At 33.6% G+C, this 21,122-nt stretch overlaps 1 long non-coding RNA gene across 1 annotated transcript; it reads right to left on the reverse strand.

Annotated features, from left to right (window-relative positions):
- Window positions 1-4,685: 4,685 nt before the first annotated feature.
- LOC147394567 (uncharacterized) lies at window positions 4,686-6,317 on the reverse strand. The gene is made up of 2 exons (XR_015181672.1): window positions 6,131-6,317; window positions 4,686-5,051 (listed from the first exon to the last, which is right to left on the reverse strand). It is a non-coding gene; the product is annotated as an uncharacterized LOC147394567 (long non-coding RNA).
- Window positions 6,318-21,122: the final 14,805 nt, after the last annotated feature.

The raw sequence follows: 21,122 nt of genomic DNA on the forward strand, positions 1-21,122 counted from the left end.
CATAAGCAATAGTGACCAAAAAGGAGGGAGTTGCTAGCTACACAACTCCATTTCTCCTTTGTGTGCCACATGGCACTATTTTTTGTGTGTGGGTCCACTAACCAATAAGCCCATCATAAAAATGCTCAAACCTAACGGTTAGAAATAACTAATCAATATGATATTTCATGGGTTGGTGTGATGAACATTCATGGGTCACTGGACCTATTGGAAGCATATGTGAGTAGGGTAGCTATCCTACTCCCTGGAGTACAGGATCCATGTTATTATCAGTCATTCTTTAGTCATGCAAATTCGACACTATATAGACTGAAAGTCAACGATTATTTGAATTGTAATGACGAATTTAAGGAAATTCTTATTTTTAAAAATATATTTTATGCCCCAATGCTTTCATGTGGTGAACGAACTTCGAATGAAAGATTTTCACGTGGAAAATCTCGTAACTTGAAATCACTCCAACTCGGCAATATTAATCACAGTTGTCATTGTGGAAGATATTTTTTTATAGTGTACTAAAGGATGACATGTGGCACCTAGAGATCCAGGTTAGCAATGCAGATTCGAGTCAATCCATTAGAATCGAATATTCAGGCAAGCTTGGTGGCTCTGTAATAATCCAACCATGAGTTTAGATCTCGATTGGTCGGGGTGATATTGGGTCAAAGACATTTGGTAAACGGTTCAATTAGTCTAAATCCCTATAAATCAGGGATTAGGCGAAAAGAGGTTAGAATCTTAATAGAGAAAAATCCCAAAAGAAGGAGTGAATATGGGAAGGATCTTGATTGGGTATTTTTTATTAATCAAAACACATTTACAAAAATAGACAAGGACAAAATTGGTAACTGGATCAAGGAGATCTTAAGATTTCACCTCTATTAATAAAGGGATAGAGACACCGTAATATATGTTTTTCTCCTCCTACATCACTTATATATTGATTTTTGTACTTTAATTTGACTTGGTTGTTGGAGAGGTCATGTTGCACGTACACCTTGGAGCAAATGAGGCCAGTGTTTCATGTCATCATCACAGATTCCAAGGTAGTCTAAGCTTTTGCATATACCTCAAAATCGACATTTCGTAATTTTAGGGTTTCCTATTTGGCTTTGCTGAGGAATAAGCATAGGTTGTCATTATTAAATTCTTTGATCGCAAGGTCAAGATTGACAAGACCGATTTAATGAATTTGGAGTATAAGATCAAGTAAGTGTATGTTTGGTAACCCTTTTAAATTCTTAATGGAGGTAGTCCACCTTTAAAATTTAGGCTTCAGAAGTTTTATTCACATTTGTCTCGTTTCAGATTTTACACTTCAAAATCGAAATCCAGAAGTTTTGAACCAATGATAGGGGACATTGGATGAAACATCTGATTTCTAATTTTTATTTTCTTCCAAACTACCCTCTCAAAACACTGATTTTCATCTCTCATCCTTTCTTTATACATACTTTAAAAACCATTTTTTATTTTATCTTTTTCACCTTTCCATTTTCTTCTACCTCACTTCATCAAAACTTTGGTTTTGGTAAATCATAGAGTTTCACGAAAGAAGGTGAGACAAAATCTATTGCGGTATAAGTTGTGTATTGTTACTCTCATCAAGCTTGTTCCTCTTTTCTTTGTAGATTATCATCGATTAGAGAAGAAATGTTGTTGTTTTAGTTTTTTTCATTATGGATCTTGATTTTGGGAGAAATGTTGCATTTTGTACTCTTGTTAACTAGTTTTTGAAGGAAAATCAATTTTCAAATTGTTTTCTTGAAGTTTGATCAAAATGCATATAGATTTGGAGAAATAATTTATATAAGAAGAACCAATTAATTATAACCATTCCTTGAAAAATAAATCAAATCAATTATAAATATCTTTACAAGTAATACATTTTCAAAAGAAATTGTCCACATTAAACTTAAATACATGATTTTTATGAATTTTTTTGAATAACTTCAATAATCTCTTTTAAATTTAAGAAAGATGAGAAAATCTTCAACCATCTATGATAGAAAAATAAATGATAAAACAACCACTGCTGCTTATTAATTTAAAGTCATTTTTGTTGAGAACATTCAATGAAATTTTGATCTTTAATACTTAAATCTAGAGAAAAGATTGATTCTTGTTCGCTTTTTAACGTTATTATTCACTAATTTTGATTGAAGTTAGGAATATTTATTTGAGACTTGGATTGAGACTGGAATTCTTTATGAATCACAAAAAGGCTTAGGTTTACCAATTTAATTATTTCACGTATGGTGAAAATTTTCTTTCATCTTTGCTTCTTATGATTGTTGATGTATGCTTTTACAATTTAAATTCACCTATGTGTCGAGTCCATGAGATTAGGGCATATTTTGCTACAACTTAGGCTTATCAATTTAATGTTTTGTTGCTATATATAGATATGACTTCCAAGATAGGGGCAAAGAAAGGAGTAATCAAAACTCTTAACAAGAAAAGAATGTTGATAGGACTAGACAAACTTTGTTACGGACCATTCACAGAGGAGTGTGCTTGAGAGAGATGAACAAGGAATGATACAGAGGAGTATCCCTATCACGCCCCCTCTGGGGACATTACCTGCCAAGTAATGTCTCTAACAAAATTACGTCAAAAACCACACATGACCACCCTGAAATTTTATCAATTTTAACAATAGGTCAAGCATGCTACTTACGTTCAATATTACTTAAAATTCAGAGGGCAACACAAAAATAATAGATAAGGATCTCATCATTGCCCATGGATGTAAGCAATATTGCTAAACGACTTAACTCTTAAGTCTCTTTTCTCCAAAATTTGGGGTTAAACCAAGCCAGGTCGTACTTAAATGTTCTTGAGTTAGGCTTTAAGCCAAGTTCTAAGCTTGAACCGGACCCATGGTACTGGTACATAGTGGGTTTTGGGTCGAGCCAATTTAAAACAAAACAAATTCAAAAGGATGGTTTTGAGGGGTGAAGGGCAGGACGAACTGGTCGTAGCGGGCTTCGGGTTGAGGTTAAATGGACATGGCTGGAAGGAATTTTTGAATGGGCCTAGAATCGGGTAGGACTTAAAATTGGACCAATAATCATATACGAGAATAATCTAAGAGTCATGCTGGAGTGACCTCTAGATTAGACCTTATACCATTCATCTTGGTGTGAACGTGGATAGGAACCATAGATGCTTTTTCACTTGTATCAAGGAAAAACATCTATGGTTCCCATACACTTTCACGTGTCAGGGTGTGCGATGTGAGGTCCAATCTTGAGGTTACGTCAACATTAATCAATCTACAATATAAGATGTCTTAAGTATTCAAGTGCTTTAATAGATACATTATGCATCACAAGTACACTAAATCCCTAGATAGATAATACAATCACCAACCCAAACAAACACACACATGACATAACACACGGTACCAACACAATCTAGAACACAACACAAATGAGAGAACATAACACACACTCATAAACACACGCCATGTAACGTAAACTTTATGGTTAGTTGCATCGACAACCTGGTCCAGATGGAGGGACTGGAGAAAACTTAGGCTTCATGGCTTCAAACAAATTTTTCGGGGAACCTCGGTCTATAACTTTGGGGCAATTGCAATTATTACTACATTCCCCAAACTTAATCCATCCCAAGTAACTCAAATGTAAGACAAAGACTTGAACGATAACCAGCGCAAATTTTCGATCCATTTGAGCGTAATTTGGATTCTAAGGGAAGAGATGAATGATAGTAAATTAAAAAAATTCGGATACGATTTTCAATATAAGAATTCGAGTGGGATTCGGATTCGGATGCGGTTCCATATTTCAAGCCCTAACTAGGATAATATTTATTGACTACAAGTCAACAGTTAATGACTTGCACTAGGAACTACATTAAGAAAAATCATACTTTATTAATGTGTTTTATCCCCTCTACTTTCATTTAGTGCAAGTGCACCACCATACAATCTTCCAATGGACAGTTGTCACATATAGAATCACTCACTCTCTCTCTCTCTCTCTCCTTGAGTTTCACAATCACCATAACCAATAGTGACCAAAAAGCAGGGAGTTGCTAGCTACACAACTCCATTTCTCCTTTGTGTGCCACATGGCACTATTTTTTTTGGGTCCACTAACCAATAAGCCCATCATAAAAATGCTCAAGCCCAATGGTTAGAAATAACCAATTAATATGATATTTCATGGGTTGGTGTGATGAACATTCATAGGTCACTGGACCTATTGGAAGCATATGTGAGTAGGGTAGCTATCCTACTCCCTGGAGTACAGGAGCCATGTTATTATCAGTCATTCTTTAGATACCCCCACTACACAAAAGAAGACACCCAAAGTCATGTAAATTCCACATCATATTGACTTCAAGTCAACAATTATTTGGATTTTAATGACCTATTTTAGGATATTCGTATTTTTTTAATATATTTTATGCTCCAATGCTTTCATGTGGTGCACAATAGGAGCCTCCAATGAAGGATTGCCACGTCAAAAATCTCCTAACTTGAAATCCCTCCAACCCAGAATTCTTAACCACAATTATCCTTGTGGAGGATTTTTTTTTTTTTTTAGAGTATCAAGGGGTAACATGTGGCACCTAGAGATATCACAATAGCGTATTTAAAAAAAAAAAAAATACCAAATTATAAAACAAACACAAATCATATATATATATATATATATCGAGAGAGAGATGATGCTTGCTTTTGCCTATGAGTGACCCATTATATTACATCATTAATCCTAACTATAGGATCACCTTTAGGGTGGGCCCTTTTACATAAATAACATTAGTAAATCATAAAAAAAAAAAAAGAAAAAAAAAAGAAGGATTACTACACATATGGACCGAAAAGCATATAATATCATATCTTAAGCCACCTTCCTTGAACCATAGGCTGGGTCTATAGTCTAAGGATGAGTCGGTGGGCGGCATCTATACATCTTAGTGCAGGGGGGGTGGGCGGCATCTATACACCTTATTGCAGGGGCGAGGTCGATAAACCGGAGGCAGTGGTACGTCCTCGTCCTCGCCAACATTCCTTTCTGTATGGTATTATATGAAGATGATTTAAAATTATAATGATAACGGCTTTAATTTAAAAAAAAAAAATGAAACTTAGATTATAACAACATTTTTTTATTATCAAATAATGAAATTAAGCTAATTTATCAAAACATACACCAAAAATTGAAAAATTACGAGAATGATGCTCTATTTTACCATTTTGGAAATAAGTTTTTTTTACCAAAATGGTAAGAAATAAAATGAACAGTTTTTTTCAAAAAAAATTATACCCAAAATATTCTAGTTAAATTTATTTTAAAATTACTTCATTACCCTTCTTTTAATTCATATTCAAATTACATTTATGCCCTCCTCTATTTATTATATAAAAGAGTTGGGTTTTGATGAAGGTAAAATATAAAAAAGGAAGAATAAAGATAATTGTTTCATGATTTGGTGTGTGATCTCACTACGTGAAAATTGAAATTTTTGATAGAAAAAATTGACAGGCCAGACCCATGGATTTTAGAAACTGAATTTTGACGATTTAGGACTGTCAAAATTCTTGATGTTCCTAGATTTGATGGTTTAGAATTGTCGAATTTCTCCCATCCTTCATTAATTTGACAGTTTCGACCCGTCGAAAACAAAAAATTGACAATGAAAAATTCGACACCAATTTGACCCCTTTGTCCGTCGAATTTTATGAAATTTGACGGCCCAGGGCAGTCAAATTTGAGCTTTTTTCACATAGTGTCTATAATTTCAGTAATATGTATATTGTAAAGAGAAAATTCTCAAAACATGCACAACTTTTGTTAAAATTCCCATTTTCTTGCACTGATCATTTTCATTCCAAGATCACAAGTATTTATTCTATTTTTAAAGTGACGGTCTCACTGATAAAAATTAAACCATGAGGTAACGAGATCACAAATATTTATTCTAAAAGTGACGATCTCGCTGATGATAGAAGTGAAGATCTCCTCGTTGATATTTATATCGTAACTTATAAAGTCAAATATCCTTCGATGTTAGAAGATAAATAATAATATCAGATGGCCTCATATTTGATGTTATTTTAGAAAATCATTAGAAATGAGATGGTGATACTCACTAGTTTGAGGCTTCTCCGCTGCTACTTCCCGAGCAAGAATGCTCTTAGGGACAAAAGCAAAGGAAATTAAAAGAAAACAAAGCAAGAGTAAAGCCTTTGAAAGAACCATCGTTCTAATGTTTTTCGAATTAATTTGCTAGTTAGTCTACCCCTAATCACCCATATTTATAGTAATTGTTAGACAAGAAATTTTGCATCTTCCTCGAGATATGTTTGTTAAATGATGAACGATTTGATATCAAATCTCTCTCTCTTTCTCAAACTAAATGTCATTGATGAACCAAGTCATGCAAAGTAGGATAAGATTTATGTGGTGCAAATGCACCAATAATACAATCTTCCAATGTAGGGTTGTCATGTGGAGAATGAATCTCTCTATCTCTCCCCGAGTTTCACAATCATAGTCACAAAAATTGGTGATTTTTAAAAAAAGTCATGTCACGTTTAAAACGCGACTTGCATCCCTAATGATTAAAATGATTAAAAAAATGTAATTTTGTCTCGTGTCACAAAAATTGCCTATTTTTTCGGATTTTTTTCCATTTTTTTTCACATAGACAAAATTTTAAACATTGTTTTTTTATATTTTAAATGTGAGATTTAATGCATAATAGAATTTGATAATTCATAAATGTAAAAATATGAGATTTGATGATAATAAATTAATTTTAAGAATTTTCATTAGATATATATTTTTTAATATATTTTTTTTAATCTTTTATTTTCATCGTTTTTTCTCGTTTTAAACAAAGTTTTCCCTTTGTGGATTTAGACCCGTAGTCTGACTTTGTGACCATGTTCACAATCACCATAAGCAATAGTGACCAAAAAGCAGGGAGTTGCTAGCTACACAACTCCAGTTCTCCCTGGTGTGCCACATGGCACTATTTTTGGGTCCTATAACCAATAAACCCATCATAAAAATGCCAAAACCCCCATAATGTAGAAATAATCAATCAATGTGATATTTCAAGAGTTGGTGTGAGGAACATTTATAGGTCATTGGACCTGTTGGAAGTATATGTGAGTTGGGTAGCTATCCCACTCCCTGGAGTACATGATGTTGTAATTTTTAATTATTTTAATATTTTCAAATATAAAATGGTTTTAGTTATTTTGATTAAAAAGTGGTGTGTACTTCATTTTTATCTATTTTGGTGTTATTAAAAATAAAAGTAACTTTTTTACTTGTTTAATTATATTGTGTAAATCCAACACACAAGTGATAAATGTTTAACTTGTTCTCTAAAATATTTAGTCCCACATCGACTATGAGAAAGACTAATTGTATCTTTATATACTATCTTGTTTTACTTGTATGGTAAAATTAGAAAATATACTTGTTAGCAACACAACTCCATTTCTCTTTTGTGTGCTACATGACACTATTTTTGAGTCCACTAATCAATAGGCCCATGTGAGTAGGGTAGCTATCCTACTCCCTTGGACTACAGGATCCATGTTATTATCAGTCTTGCTTTGGATTCCCACTCCACAAAGAAGACACCCAGAGTCATGCAAATTCGACACTATATTGACTTCAAGTCAACGATTATTTGAATTGTAATAACCAATTTAAGGAATTCTTAATTTTTTTAATATATTTTATGTCCCAATACTTTCATGTTGTGAATTACAAGAACTTCCAATGAAGGATTTCCACGTGGAAAATCTCGTAACTTGAAATCACTCCAACCTGGCAATCTTAACCACAGTTGTCATTGTGGAGGATACTTTTTTGTAGAGTACCAAGGCGTGACATGTGGCACTTAGAGATCTAGGTTAGCAATGGAGATTGAGTCGAATATTCAGGCAAATTTGGCGGCTCAGTAACAATCCAACCATGAGTTTAGATCTCGATTGGTCGGAATGATATTGGGTCAAAGATGTTTGGTAAAACAGTTTAATTAGTCAAAATCCCTACAAATTAGGGATTGAGCCAAAAGATGTTAGAATCTTGATAGAGAAAAATCCCCAAAAACAGGAGTGAATGTGGGAAAGATTTTGATTGGGTATTTCCTCCTACACCGCTTATATATTGGTTTTGTACTTTAATTTGACTTAGGTGTTGGAGAGGTCGTGTTGCAGACACACCTAGGAGCATAGGAACAAGTATTTCATGTCATCATCACATATTCCAACGTAGTGTAAGTTTTTGCATCTACCTCAAAATCGACTTTTCACAGATTTAAGATTTCTTATTTGGCTTTGCCGAGGGACAGTCGTAGATTGTAATTATTAAATTCTTTGATTGCAAAGTCAAGATCGACAAGACTGATTTAGTGAATTTGAAGTTTAAGATCAAGCAAGTGTGTGTTTGGTAACACTTCTTAATTCTTAATGGAGGTGGTCCACCTTTAAAATTTAGACTTCATAAGTTTTATTCTCATTTGTTTCGTTTTAGATTTCAGACTTTATAATCGAAATTCAAAAGTTTTGAACTAATGATGGAGGGACACTGGATGAAACGTCCGATTTCTAATTTCTATTTTTCTTCTTAACTATTCTCATCAAAACATCGATTTTCATCTTTCATCCCTTCTTTATACGTACCCTAAAAACCTTTTTGTACTTTATCTTTTCTATCTCTCATTTTTCTTTTACCTCACTTCATCAAAACTCAGGTTTTGGTAAGTCGTAGAGTTCCACGAAAGAAGGTGAGAAAAAAAATCTGTTGTGGTAGAAGTTGTGTAGTGTTGTTCTCATCAGGTTTGTTCATCTTTTCTTCATAAATTATGGTCGATTAGAGAAGAAATGTCGTTGTTTTAGTTTATTTTATTTTATTTTGGGAGAAATGTTGCATTTTTTCTATTCGAATTAACTTGTTTTTGATGAAAAATTGATTTTCAATTTTTTTTCTTGAAATTTGATCAAAATGCATACAGATCTAGATAAATAATTTCTATTGGAACAACCAATTAATTGTAACATTTCCTTGAAAAATAAATCAAATCAATTATAAACATCTTTACAAGTAATACATTTTCAAAACAAATTGTCCACATTAAACTTAAATACATGATTTTTATGAAAAGAATTTAAATAACCTGAATAATCTCTTTTAAATTTAAAAAAGATGAGAAAATCTTCAACCACTTATGATAGAAAAAGAAATGATAAAACAACCACTGTTGTTATTCATTTGAAGTCATTTTTATTGAGAACATTTAATGAAATTTTGATCTTTAATACTTAAATCCAGAGAGAAGATTAATTCTTATTCTTTTTTAAATCTTATTATTCACAAATTTTGATTGAAGTTAGGAATAATTATTTGAGACTTGGACTGAGGTTGAAATTCTCTATGAGCCATCACAAAAATACTTAATTTTATCAATTTAATTCTTTCCTATATGGTAAAAAATTTCATTCATCTTTGCTTCTTATGGTGGTTGATGTATGTTTTAACAATTTAAACTTACCCATGTGTCAAGTCTATGGGACTAGGGCAGACATTACTATGGTTTAGGTTTATTGCACTGCGTCATAATGCGCAATAAACGACTGCTTTTGCTGTCGCAAGAGTAGTCGTTTTAAAAGGAGTCGCATTTAATTTACGACTGACGATAACCATCGAAAAAATGATGGTTTTGGACCATCAGAAAAAATGACTATCTTGGACAATCGTTTTTTGTATTTATAATAAAAAAATATTTTCTGAATTTATAATTAAAAAAAAGATTTTCCTTTTATCTATTTAGTCATTTACTTATACATATAATAAAGCAACAAACAACTCGAGCTGACTAATCAAAAAATTGAAGAGTTGAGATGTGGTACGGTATCCAGATCTTGATTCAAAAGTAAAAGGTACATTAGATATGCAACACCCTGTATTGGGCACTTGTAAGAGTTCATGCAACCCAATAGGCTTGTCTCGTGCACGCTTTATATGTACATGAGCATTACACTTGTACTATCACTGCTAATTCTATCATTCCCCTTGTTTTTTTCCCTTAATGATGCCAACTCTGGCCTTCCCACAACCACTATTGTCATCACTGCATGTTTATCGAATTCTTAATGTACTTGTTAGTATCGATTTCAGTACTAATAGTTGCTGACTCGCATCAATTACAAGTCATGATGGATTTGAAGTCCCCTGAAGTGGTTCTCCTACTCGGTTTGAAAATGTCAATCCCTGGAGATGCCTGAAGAACAATAATGTGGTTCGCACAAGAACATGTAATCGATTTTTGATCTTTGACGAGAAAATAATAGTCTTATTTTTGGGTCCACTAACCAATAAGAATATTTAACAACAGTTAAAAACTGTTACAGTGAACGACGAGTTTTATCAGTCGTTTTTAGCCCAATACTATAGTCACTAAAAACGCAATGTGACATAGTGTCAATTTAATATTTTGTTGCTATTTATAGGTATGACTTTCAACAATAGGGGTAAATAAAGAAGTAACCGAAACTCTCATCAAGCAAAGAATATTGAGAGAGGTGAACAAGGGATGGTATAGAGGTGTATCCTTGTCGCGCCAATTTGGTTATAACAATATTTTTATATAGAACACAAAATAAATATTTTTATTTATTTTATAAAATTAAAAACCAGTTTTAAATAATTATGAATTTAACTTGTCCGAGTTGACTCATGATTCGTCAACCTGATTCGACTTGGAGGGCATTTGACCTGAATCGAGTTTTTGAGTTCATAAACTATTGATTTATTTATGTATGTATATAGTTATAATTTTATAAGTTTCAAGTTGTTAGAAAACATGATCTGTGGCATAAGAGACATGGAATTCTAGAGAATTTCGTTATCCCATCCAACTTCAAAATTTCAGTAGAACACTCTCCTTTGGATTACACATGGCATTTCTAAGTAAAAGGTATCCCAAATATTAATAACTAAAAAGAAGGGGTGTGAAATCCTAACCTGAAACTGGCCCTTCTAGGTCAAGCATGATCTAGGCCACATATCTTTGGCCCAGCCACAAACTTTATATTAAAAATAATTTGACTTACGTGCATGGCATACTCAATCGATACCCCTGACCTGATAGGTTCGGGAACTGTAGATTGTTTTTCCTTGGATACAAAATTATGGTTTACCACAGAAATGTGCGGTTTTGTATCCCGAGGAGAGCAGATCTACGATTTCTGAATCTGTCACGTCAGGGGTGTCGATTAAGCATGCCATGTGGGTAAGTTAGATTCTCACGACTCGTAAAATATACAAGTTGGGCTGGACCAATATCCACCGAGCTAAATTGTCAAGTTTGCTACCTAAATGGGCTAAGCCAGTCCATATCGAATTAGGGCGAAACCCAGGCCATCGAAAACCCTAGTCTGAAAACATTTTGTAGGACTACTAACTAAAATTCACCATCATCATTGTCTTTGTTGAAGTCCTAATCCAAAGATTTTGGATTTACTAAATGGATCTTTTTCTTCCATTCAATTGTATCCAAAGTCACATTTTTTATTATAGAACTTTTCTAAATTACCTAATTAGAATTTGTGTTTATTTTTTATAGTGCATTGCAAAATGGAAGTTCTTTAGCACAATTGGGGAAGAACAAGAGAAAGCCAGAGAAGAAACCATGGAAGCTCTAAGAATCCTTGAAGAACAAAGCCTCGGTGAGAGGAAGTTTTTCGGGGGAGACACAATAGGGTTTGCAGACATTATCTTGGGATGGATTGCTCATATGTTGGGCATGGTCGAAGAGATTGTCGGCATAAAGCTAATTGAACCACATAACTTCCCTCGATTGCATGCATGGATGGAAAATTTTGTTGAGGATCCCGTAATTAAAGCAAACCTCACCCCTCACGACGAGGTATTAGCTCATTACAAGCGATGGAGAGAGAATTATCTCCTCATAGTCACTAGCAATTGTTGTATTAGATTCGATGAAGTATATGAGAATGGGAGTCTTTAATCATAAATAAAATTTTATGTATCTTAATCAGGTAATGCAATATAACACCATAAAATGATGAAATTCATGTGATTTTTGGCGTTTGTTCGCAAAAAACCAACTAAGTGAGATCTAAGTATTTGGGACAACAAGTTTTACTCGAATTTGTAATTATTTGGTCCAAAGGCGATTTCATCTTTGAATGATTTATATATATATTCATAGCCAAACTCGTTTTGGATTTCCACAAGAGATACTTTAAGTTTTTTGAGAGGAAGAGTGATTGAGAGCTTGTACATTGCAAAATATAGGGATTCATGCTTATAAAAACTCTTGTAATCTTCTCATCACCAAACCTAAAAAATATCATAATATATCTTTGGGTAAGGTTCAACAACCAATGTCAGGGAGCCAATTTTGTCTTATGTGGCCTAAAAGTTTTGGATTGATATGAGTTTTTTTTGAAGATGATCTCCCCCACTATAATAATTATCCTTACAAAAAATTATCGAAAAGTTCCAAGTCGATCAAAAGTGGTTTAGAAATTTTTGGTAAAAAATCAACGGTCCACATTCTAAAACACTTTTGATGGGGTTAGAAGGTTCGGATTGGACTGATTTTTTGTGAGGATTATCTCTATGATGAGGAGCTAATACTAACAAAATATCAGACCATTCTAAAGCTAGCTTCTACCACCATCAAAAGTGATTTACAAATTAATAGGAATAAATTGACGGTCCACAATTCTAAACCATTTTGGATGGGTTAGAAGTTTTAAATTGGACTGATTTTTTGTGAGGAATATCTCCTCACCATAGAGATCATCTTCACAAAAAATCAGCCTATTCCAAAACTTTTAAACCATAAGTACAAAGGCGTTGGCTGCCGAAGAGGACCCTATATACATGGAGAAGGATCTCCAGCCCACAAAAAAATCTACGCTTTTTGTCTTATATGAATTAGAAGTTTCGGAATGGACTTATTTTTGGTGAGGATGATTTCCTCTTTAAGTTTAAACCCCATAAAAAATGGTTTACAAAAAAATGAACCGTCCATGATTCTTCAACTTGTAAATTGAGGTTAGAAATTTCGGAATGGACTGATTTTTGGTGAGGATGATCTCCTCACCATAGAGACCATCCTGAAAAAAAAAAAATCAGCTCATTATGGAACTTCTAACCCATATATGACAAAAAGCGTGGGATTTTGGTAGTCTGTTGATCCTAATCCTACCCCCATAAACATAGGGAGTAGATCCTCTGTAGTGCATCTTCCCTGTAGTAGCCTATAGCGCCTTTTAATTAGTAGAGATTGACATATTGAAAACAAAACTAGACATATATGGATCATGGTGTTGATCAGATTTGAAAAAAAAAAAAAAAGAATTCTTTTGAGTTGGATGAGGCATTGAAGATGGACAGTCCATGACCTCAAATTTTTTTAATGAAACCGATTTTGTGGATACAGGGAAAATGCACTACAGAGGATCCGCTCCCATATAAATATGACACTAGCTTTTGCCTACACATGAATGGAATAAGTGGTCCATTATATTAGATCATAATGCTAACTATTGGATCACCTTTAGAGTGAGCCCTTTTACACAAGTTACACTATTAAATAATTAAAAAAAAAAAAAAGGAAAATAAAAGGATTGCAACATATATGCACCCAAAAGCATATAACATCAAATCTTAAGCTACCTTCCTTAAACCATAAGCTACTTCTAAAATTTAAAGAGGAGTAGGTGGCACTGATGATCGGCGTGGATCTGAGCCGCATCTCCGGTATGGGTATATCAGACAGACGCAACCAGGCACATTCAGTCCACCACTACGGCAGATTGGGCGAACATCATAGCTTATAAGAGTATTGTCCTTGTCTTCGTCGACATTCATTTCTATATGACATTATACAAAGACGATTTAGAAGTAGAACAATAGCGAGCATTAGTTTAATAAAAACAAGCTTATATTACACCATTTTTTTAAACTATCAAATACTGAAATTAAATATAGAAAATTATTTAATTCTTTAATGCCTATATCATCTTTTCATTTATTCGTTGGGTTGATATGAGTTTTCATTTAAACGAGAAAAACCCTTCAAGCTTGCTCTTCTCGTGCAAGTCGAAGCTTACCATTAAGGAATGTGACTACCTTATGAGAGTTATAGTTACAGACGTCAGCTCCCTTGTTATCAGTTCACCATCTTCCTTGATATTGGTTTGGCATCAATTCCTATACATGGTCTTATGATTTTGTGGAGACTTGTGTTTTTAATTAACAATCATTTGCACTAGTTTTTGCAATTACCTTCCCTTTGTTAGGAGGCACCCTTTCTCCTGAATTATGAGACAATTTTTTTTTTTTTTTTTCATAATTTGGTGTGTGATATATAATTTTAGTAATTTGAATATTGTAAAGAGAAAATTCCAAAAACATGCACAACTTTTGTTAAAAATCCAATTAGAGTACACTATTCATTTTAATTCCCAAAACATGGAGGAACATGAGGCAGCAAAATCACAAGTATTAAGTATTTGTTCTTATTTTGAAGAGACAACATCGCTTAAAAAAATTAAACCATGATGTAACGAGATAACATGTATTTATTCTAAAAGATATGATCTCGTTGATATTTATATTGTAACTTATAAAGTAAAATATCGTTTGATACTTAACCACGAGATCACATGTATTTATTCTAAAAAGTTACAATCTCGGTGATAATAAAAGTGATGATCTCAATGAAAAATAATTCTCATAACATGGGGAGTATGTTTTGGGAATTAAAATGAACATTATACTGAAATAGAAATTTCCCTGTATTCAGTAAATGAAATAGTAATTTATCTTATTGTAAAAAAAGTAGGTTATTATGCAATATAAATTATTTAAAATAAATATATTATTTAAGTTTTTATAATCCATTTTTCCAAGAGAAAAAATAAAAAAAAACTAACCATAATTTTAACTACAATTATATTACCAAAATACCAACCCTTATAAACAATAAAATAGCCGGGCAACAAATTATTTCCAAACAATTGAAATGGATATCCTCATAGACATTTTCTGAAGGCATCAGTGTTTAAGTTGGTAAAGTCAAAGAGTTGAAACCACGACCTGAGTTCAAAATCCGCTTTCACCTACCAATTTTATCTTTTATCGATGAGTTGGGTTAAAAGGATCCCCCTCCCCCCCACCCAAAAAAAAAAAAATAATAATAATAAATAAATAAGACCACACATCTACACACGAGAGTAGTTACAATAATAATAATAATAATAATAAAAATAGTTGATGGCCTCGTATTTGATGCTATTTTAGAAAATCATTAGAAATGATATGGTGGTACTTACTGGTTTGGGTTTTCTCCTCCGGTAATTCCCGAGCACGAATGCTCTTAGGGACAAAAGCAAAGGAAATCAAAAGAAAACAAAGGAAAAGTAAAGGCTTTGGAAGAACCATCTTTCTAATGGTTTTCGAATTAATTTACTAATCAGTCTAACCCTAATCACTAATATTTATAGTAATTACTAGACAACAACTTTCGCATCCCTAATGATGAAGGATTTGATATTAAATCTCTCCCCCTTTTTTCTCTTTAGAGGTCATTGACGAACAAACTAGGATTATGGGTTAAAATGGGTCGAATTTTATCTGATACCCGAGTGATCCAAAAATCGATTTTATCGGGTTTGGGTCGTTAAAGTGGATCCGAATGCAAAATCGGATCGAATATGGCTTAATGCTTCTTAACCCAAGTCCGATTCGGGTCGGATACAAGTCAATCACCTAAATGGAAATTAGATCTGAATATTGTGTTACTTATTTAGTTGGATTTAATATTTTAATTACCATTCACGCATCACGAGTCCCATTTAAATGATAGCATGTCTACAGAAAAGAAAAAAAAATAGAAAATTTTGAATATTGCAAAATGATAACTTGCTTTTAATGAAAAATGGTCCATTAATCAAAATTTCAAGTTTGTAATCATTAGAGAAACAAAAATTCAGCCATTCTTTAAAAAACAAAAAAAATAGGGAAAAAAGATGCAAAAATCCAATTCAAACCAACTTGATCTGACCTGAAGCAAGCAATTTGGTTCGGGTCGGTTCAGATTTGGTTTTAGTAAATTAAAAAAATTCGGATACGATTTTCAATATAAGAATTCGAATCGGATACGGATTTGGATGTGGTTCCATATTTCAAGCCCTAGCTAGGATAAGATTTATTGACTACAAGTCAACAGTTATTGACTTTCACTAGGAACTACTTTAAGAAAAATCTTACTTTTTTTACTTTCATTTAGTGCAAGTGCACCACCATACAATCTTCCAATGGACGGTTGTCACGTTTAGAATCACTCACACATACTCTCTCTCTCTCTCTTTGAGTTTCATAATCACCATAAGCAATAGTGACCAAAAAGCAGGGAGTTGCTAGCTACACAACTCCATTTCTCCTTTGTGTGCCACATGGCACTATTTTTTTTGGGTCCACTAACCAATAAGCCCATCATAAAAATGCTCAAACCCAGTGGTTAGAAATAACCAATTAATATGATATTTCATGGGTTGGTGTGATGAACATTCATAGGTCACTGGACCTATTGGAAGCATATGTGAGTAGGGTAGCTATCCTACTCCCTGGAGTACAGGAGCCATGTTATTATCAGTAATTCTTTAGATACCCCCACTACACAAAAGAAGACACCCAAAGTCATGCAAATTCCACATCATATTGACTTCAAGTCAACAATTATTTGAATTTTAATGACTTATTTTAGGAGATTCGTATTTTTTTAATATATTTTATGCCCCAATGCTTTCATGTGGTGCACAATAGGAACCTCCAATGAAGGATTGCCACGTCAAAAATCTCCTAACTTGAAATCACTCCAACCCAGAATTCTTAACCACAATTATCATTGTGGAGGATATTTTTTTGTAGAGTACCAAGGGTTAACATGTGGCACCTAGAGATCTAGGTTAGTCATAGAAATTCGAGTCAATTCATTCGAGTTGAATATTGAAGTAAGCTTGGTGGCTTCGTCACAACCTAACAATGGGTTTATATCTAGGGTGATATTGGGTCAAAAATGCTTGCTAGAGCGGTTTAGTTAGTCCAAATCCCTACAAATTAGGGATTGGGCCCAAAAGAGGTTAGAATCTTGATAGAGAAAAATCTCAAAAAATGAATAAATGAATGTGAGAAGGATCTTGATTGGGTACTTTTTTAATCAAGATGCACTTACTAAAATAGATACAAGTAAAATTGGTAACAAGATTAAGGAGATCTTAGGATTTTACCCCTATAAATAAAGGGAAGAAGGCACTATAAGGTATGCTTTTCTCCTCCTACACCACTTATCTACTAGTTTTTGTACTTTAATTTGACTTGTGTGTTGGAAAGGACATGTTGCAGGCACACCTAGGAGCATTGGAGGTAAGTATTTCATGCTATCATCACAGATTTCAAGGTAGTGTAAGTTTTTGCATCTACCTCAAAATCAACCTTTCGCAGATTTAGGGTTTCCTATTTGATTTTGTCGAGGGATAAGCATAGGCTGTCATTATTAAATTCTTTGATCGCAAGGTCAAGATTGACAATACTGGTTTAGTGAATTTGGAGTTTAAGATCAAGTAAATGCGTGTTTGGTAACACTTTTAAATTCTTAATGGAGGTAGTCTACCTTTAAAATTTAAACTTCAGAAGCTTTATTCTCATTTGTTTCGTTTCAGATTTTAGACTTCAAAATTGAAATCCAGAAGTTTTGAACCAATGATGGGGTACACTGAATGAAACGTTTGATTTCTGATTTCTATTTTTCTATTTTTCTTCCTAACTACCCTCCTCAAAACACTGATTTTCATCTCTCATCCCTTCTTTATACATACCATAAAAATCTTTTTTACCACTCTATTTTTTTCTACTTCACTTCGTTAAAACTCAAGTTTTGGTAAGTCGTAGAGTTTCACGAAAGAAGGTGAGACAAAATCTATTGCAGTATAAGTTGTGTAGTGTTGCTGTCATCAAACTTGTTCCTATTTTCTTTGTAGATTATTGTGGATTCGAGAATAAATGTTGTTGTTTTAATTTATTTTCATTACAGATCTTTCTTTTGGGAGAAATGTTGCGTTTTATATTCTAGTTAACTAGTTTTTGATGGAAAATCAAATTTCAATTTGTTCTTTTGAATTTTTGTTCAAAATGCATATAGATCAGGAGAAATAATTTTTGTAGGAAAAACCAATTAATTGTAATATTTCCTGGACAAAATAAATCAAATCAATTATAAACATCTTTACAAGTAATACATTTTGAAAAGAAATTGTCCACATTAAACTTAAATACATGATATTTATGAATTTTTTTGAATAACTTCAATAATCTCTTTTAAATTTAAGAGAGATGAGAAAATCTTCAACCATCTATGATAGAAAAATGAATGATAAAACAACCACTGTTTCTTATTAATTTGAAGTCATTTTTGTTGAGAATATTCAAAGAAATTTTGATATTTAATACTTAAATTTAGAGAAAAGATTGATTCTTGTTCACTTTTTAACCTTATTATTCACTAATTTTGATTGAAGTTATGAATATTTATTTGAGACTAAAATTATTTATGAGTCATTGTAGATACGTGATTTCGTCATTATGATGACCACATCTATTAAGGTTAGGAGTCGCCACCATTCATATTGTAAGTGGATGCGAATGGTCACCCGATGTGCATTTTTTGAACAAGTAAAATTTTGGCGTTTAGTGACTCTCGATGGATAAGGTACGGATCAAATCTTTAGATTCGGGATAAGCGGTTTGGCTGGAGAAAAGGAAGGTGTTAGCACCCTTTTCTCCCCACTAAATAGTGGTAACCTCAACTCAACTCGGTCATTTGATTTAAAAAATACGAAAAATAAAGTGCCACGTGTGTGCATTTGTACCCTAAGTAGAGATTTATTTTCAGCTCGATCATAGGATCATCTCATTGAAAGAGATGATCCTAATGGATCATTTGCCTTGAGATCCACTCATCTTAAATCCATTTAAAATAAATGAAGAGGAGATGGGATAATAGAAAAGGGAGGAGGAGAGGGTAGAGAGAGAGGGGGGGATTGCCTTGAACCCACCTTGAAGCTTCAAAATTTTCTTCTCTTTTCTTTCCTTCCTTCTCTTTCTTTGAGTCTTCTTGAGTCCTTAGTAGAATATGAGAGTATGAGAATGGGAAGAGGTAATTAGAGAGAGTAGGGATTTTCTTTTTTTTTTAGTGAGATTTTGTGTGGAGTTAATGAGAGATGATTGATAGACTTGGTGAGAATTGGTGATAGTTGTCAGTAGTGAAAGTTGGGGGAGAATTTTTTGTAGTGAAAGTTGGGGGATTTTTTGGAAAGATGATGAGGTTTAGGGATATAATGGGGTAAAATGAAGAGAAGTGGTAGAATGGTGTGAGGTTTAAGAGAAATGTGGGGGTAAATTAGAGATGATTGAAGGGCATTTGTGTAAGAAGGGTAAATGGGTTGTTTTACAACCCAAATGGGTTGGATCTTTCAACCCATTTGGGTTGAGTATTAGATGGAATAAAATAAATGAGAGTGGTTAAGAGGATGGGATTGTGTAAGAGAGTGATTAATTGGTGAAGTGAATTGAAGGGATGAGATTTTAATTAAAAGAAGGGTTGTGTAAGAAGGTAGTTGATGATATTTTGGGAAGGTGTGGGAGATGATGCTATGTGTCAAAATGGGTGGAGATGAAGGGTTGAGATGGGTTGATGGGAGATGTTGAGTGTTTGACTTGAGATGATGGGTGTATGTTTAGATTGTAGATGTGGGTTTTGTATGGAATGATGAGAGTAGATTAGGGGGAGGTATAGGTTAGGGGTGTGGGTAGATTATGTGAGGTATAGGTTAGGGGTGTGGGTAGATGTGCTTGATTTGAGAGAAAAGGTGATGGGTTGATGTGTGGGGAGATGAGGTTTAAAGAAAATTAATGGGGTAAGTAGTTGGATGAGGGAGGTGAGATGGGGTGATGACATGTGTCACCATTTGATGATAAGAATAGTGATTGGTTGATATGGGTTGTGGTTTATGGGTTAGGGTTGTAGGTTGGATGTGAATTGGATATGGATAAAAGTTTGTGGGCTTTTTAGTGTATTGGGCTTGGGTTATGAAATGATTTTGGGTTTTAGGAATTGGTTGGAGGTTATTTTGGATTAGATTTTTCAGGTTGTAGATTAGTTTTAAATCTTAGGTGATGTGGGATTGAGTTTAGGTTAGGGGGGAGGTGAGAAATATAATTTGTGAGTGTTGAGGGTTTGCGGGCTTTAAGTGGACTTAGGGTAATTGGATTCGGGAGCTGAGTGGTGGAAGTAGAGGAGGGTAGGCATCCCAAGTCTCACATTTTTTAATTTATTAATTTTTTTGAGATTTTTGACAATCATTGATTTGATCAAAAAATGCCACGTGTTGGCAAATCGGGCTTTTTAGGCCCGTGAGAGAATTTTATCGAGCATTCGAGTATTTTTATATATAAAGGGGGAACGGTAAAGGTTGGACAAGTGGAAGATAGGTCAAACCCCTTTGGTGGGTTCTTTAGACCATTAGGAGGTCTTAGGGGCCTCGATTCGATTAAAACATTACATTTTAGTGATTTGGGCTTTTGAAGCCCGTTGGTCAATTTTATCGAAAAATTGATGTTTTGAGTGGAGTGGGATAGATGGGAGCATGCCGGGTCCTCTTGGCAGGCCTCCTAAACCATTAGGAGGTCTTAGGGGCCTTGGTTCGATCAAAATGTCACTTTTCAATGACTTAGGTCTTTGAGGCCCATTGGCCCATTTATTTGAAAAAATCTGTATTTTTGGGTCCTTTCGAGTAGTGACCCGTTCAAATTGAGGTTTACTGATTTAATTCTTTCAAATATGGTGAAAATTTTCATTCATTTTTGCTTATTATGATTGTTGATGTATGCTTTTACAATTTAAACTCACCTATGTGTCATGTAAATGGGATTAGGGCATACTTTGCTACAGCTTAGGTTTATCAATTTTATACTTTGTTGGTATTTATAGGTATGACTTCCAAGATAAAGGTAAAGAAAGGAGTA

Source organism: Akebia trifoliata, chromosome 9 (genome assembly GCF_017979445.1).
Source record: "Akebia trifoliata isolate Shusen 1 chromosome 9, ASM1797944v1, whole genome shotgun sequence".
Lineage (NCBI taxonomy): Eukaryota > Viridiplantae > Streptophyta > Magnoliopsida > Ranunculales > Lardizabalaceae > Akebia > Akebia trifoliata.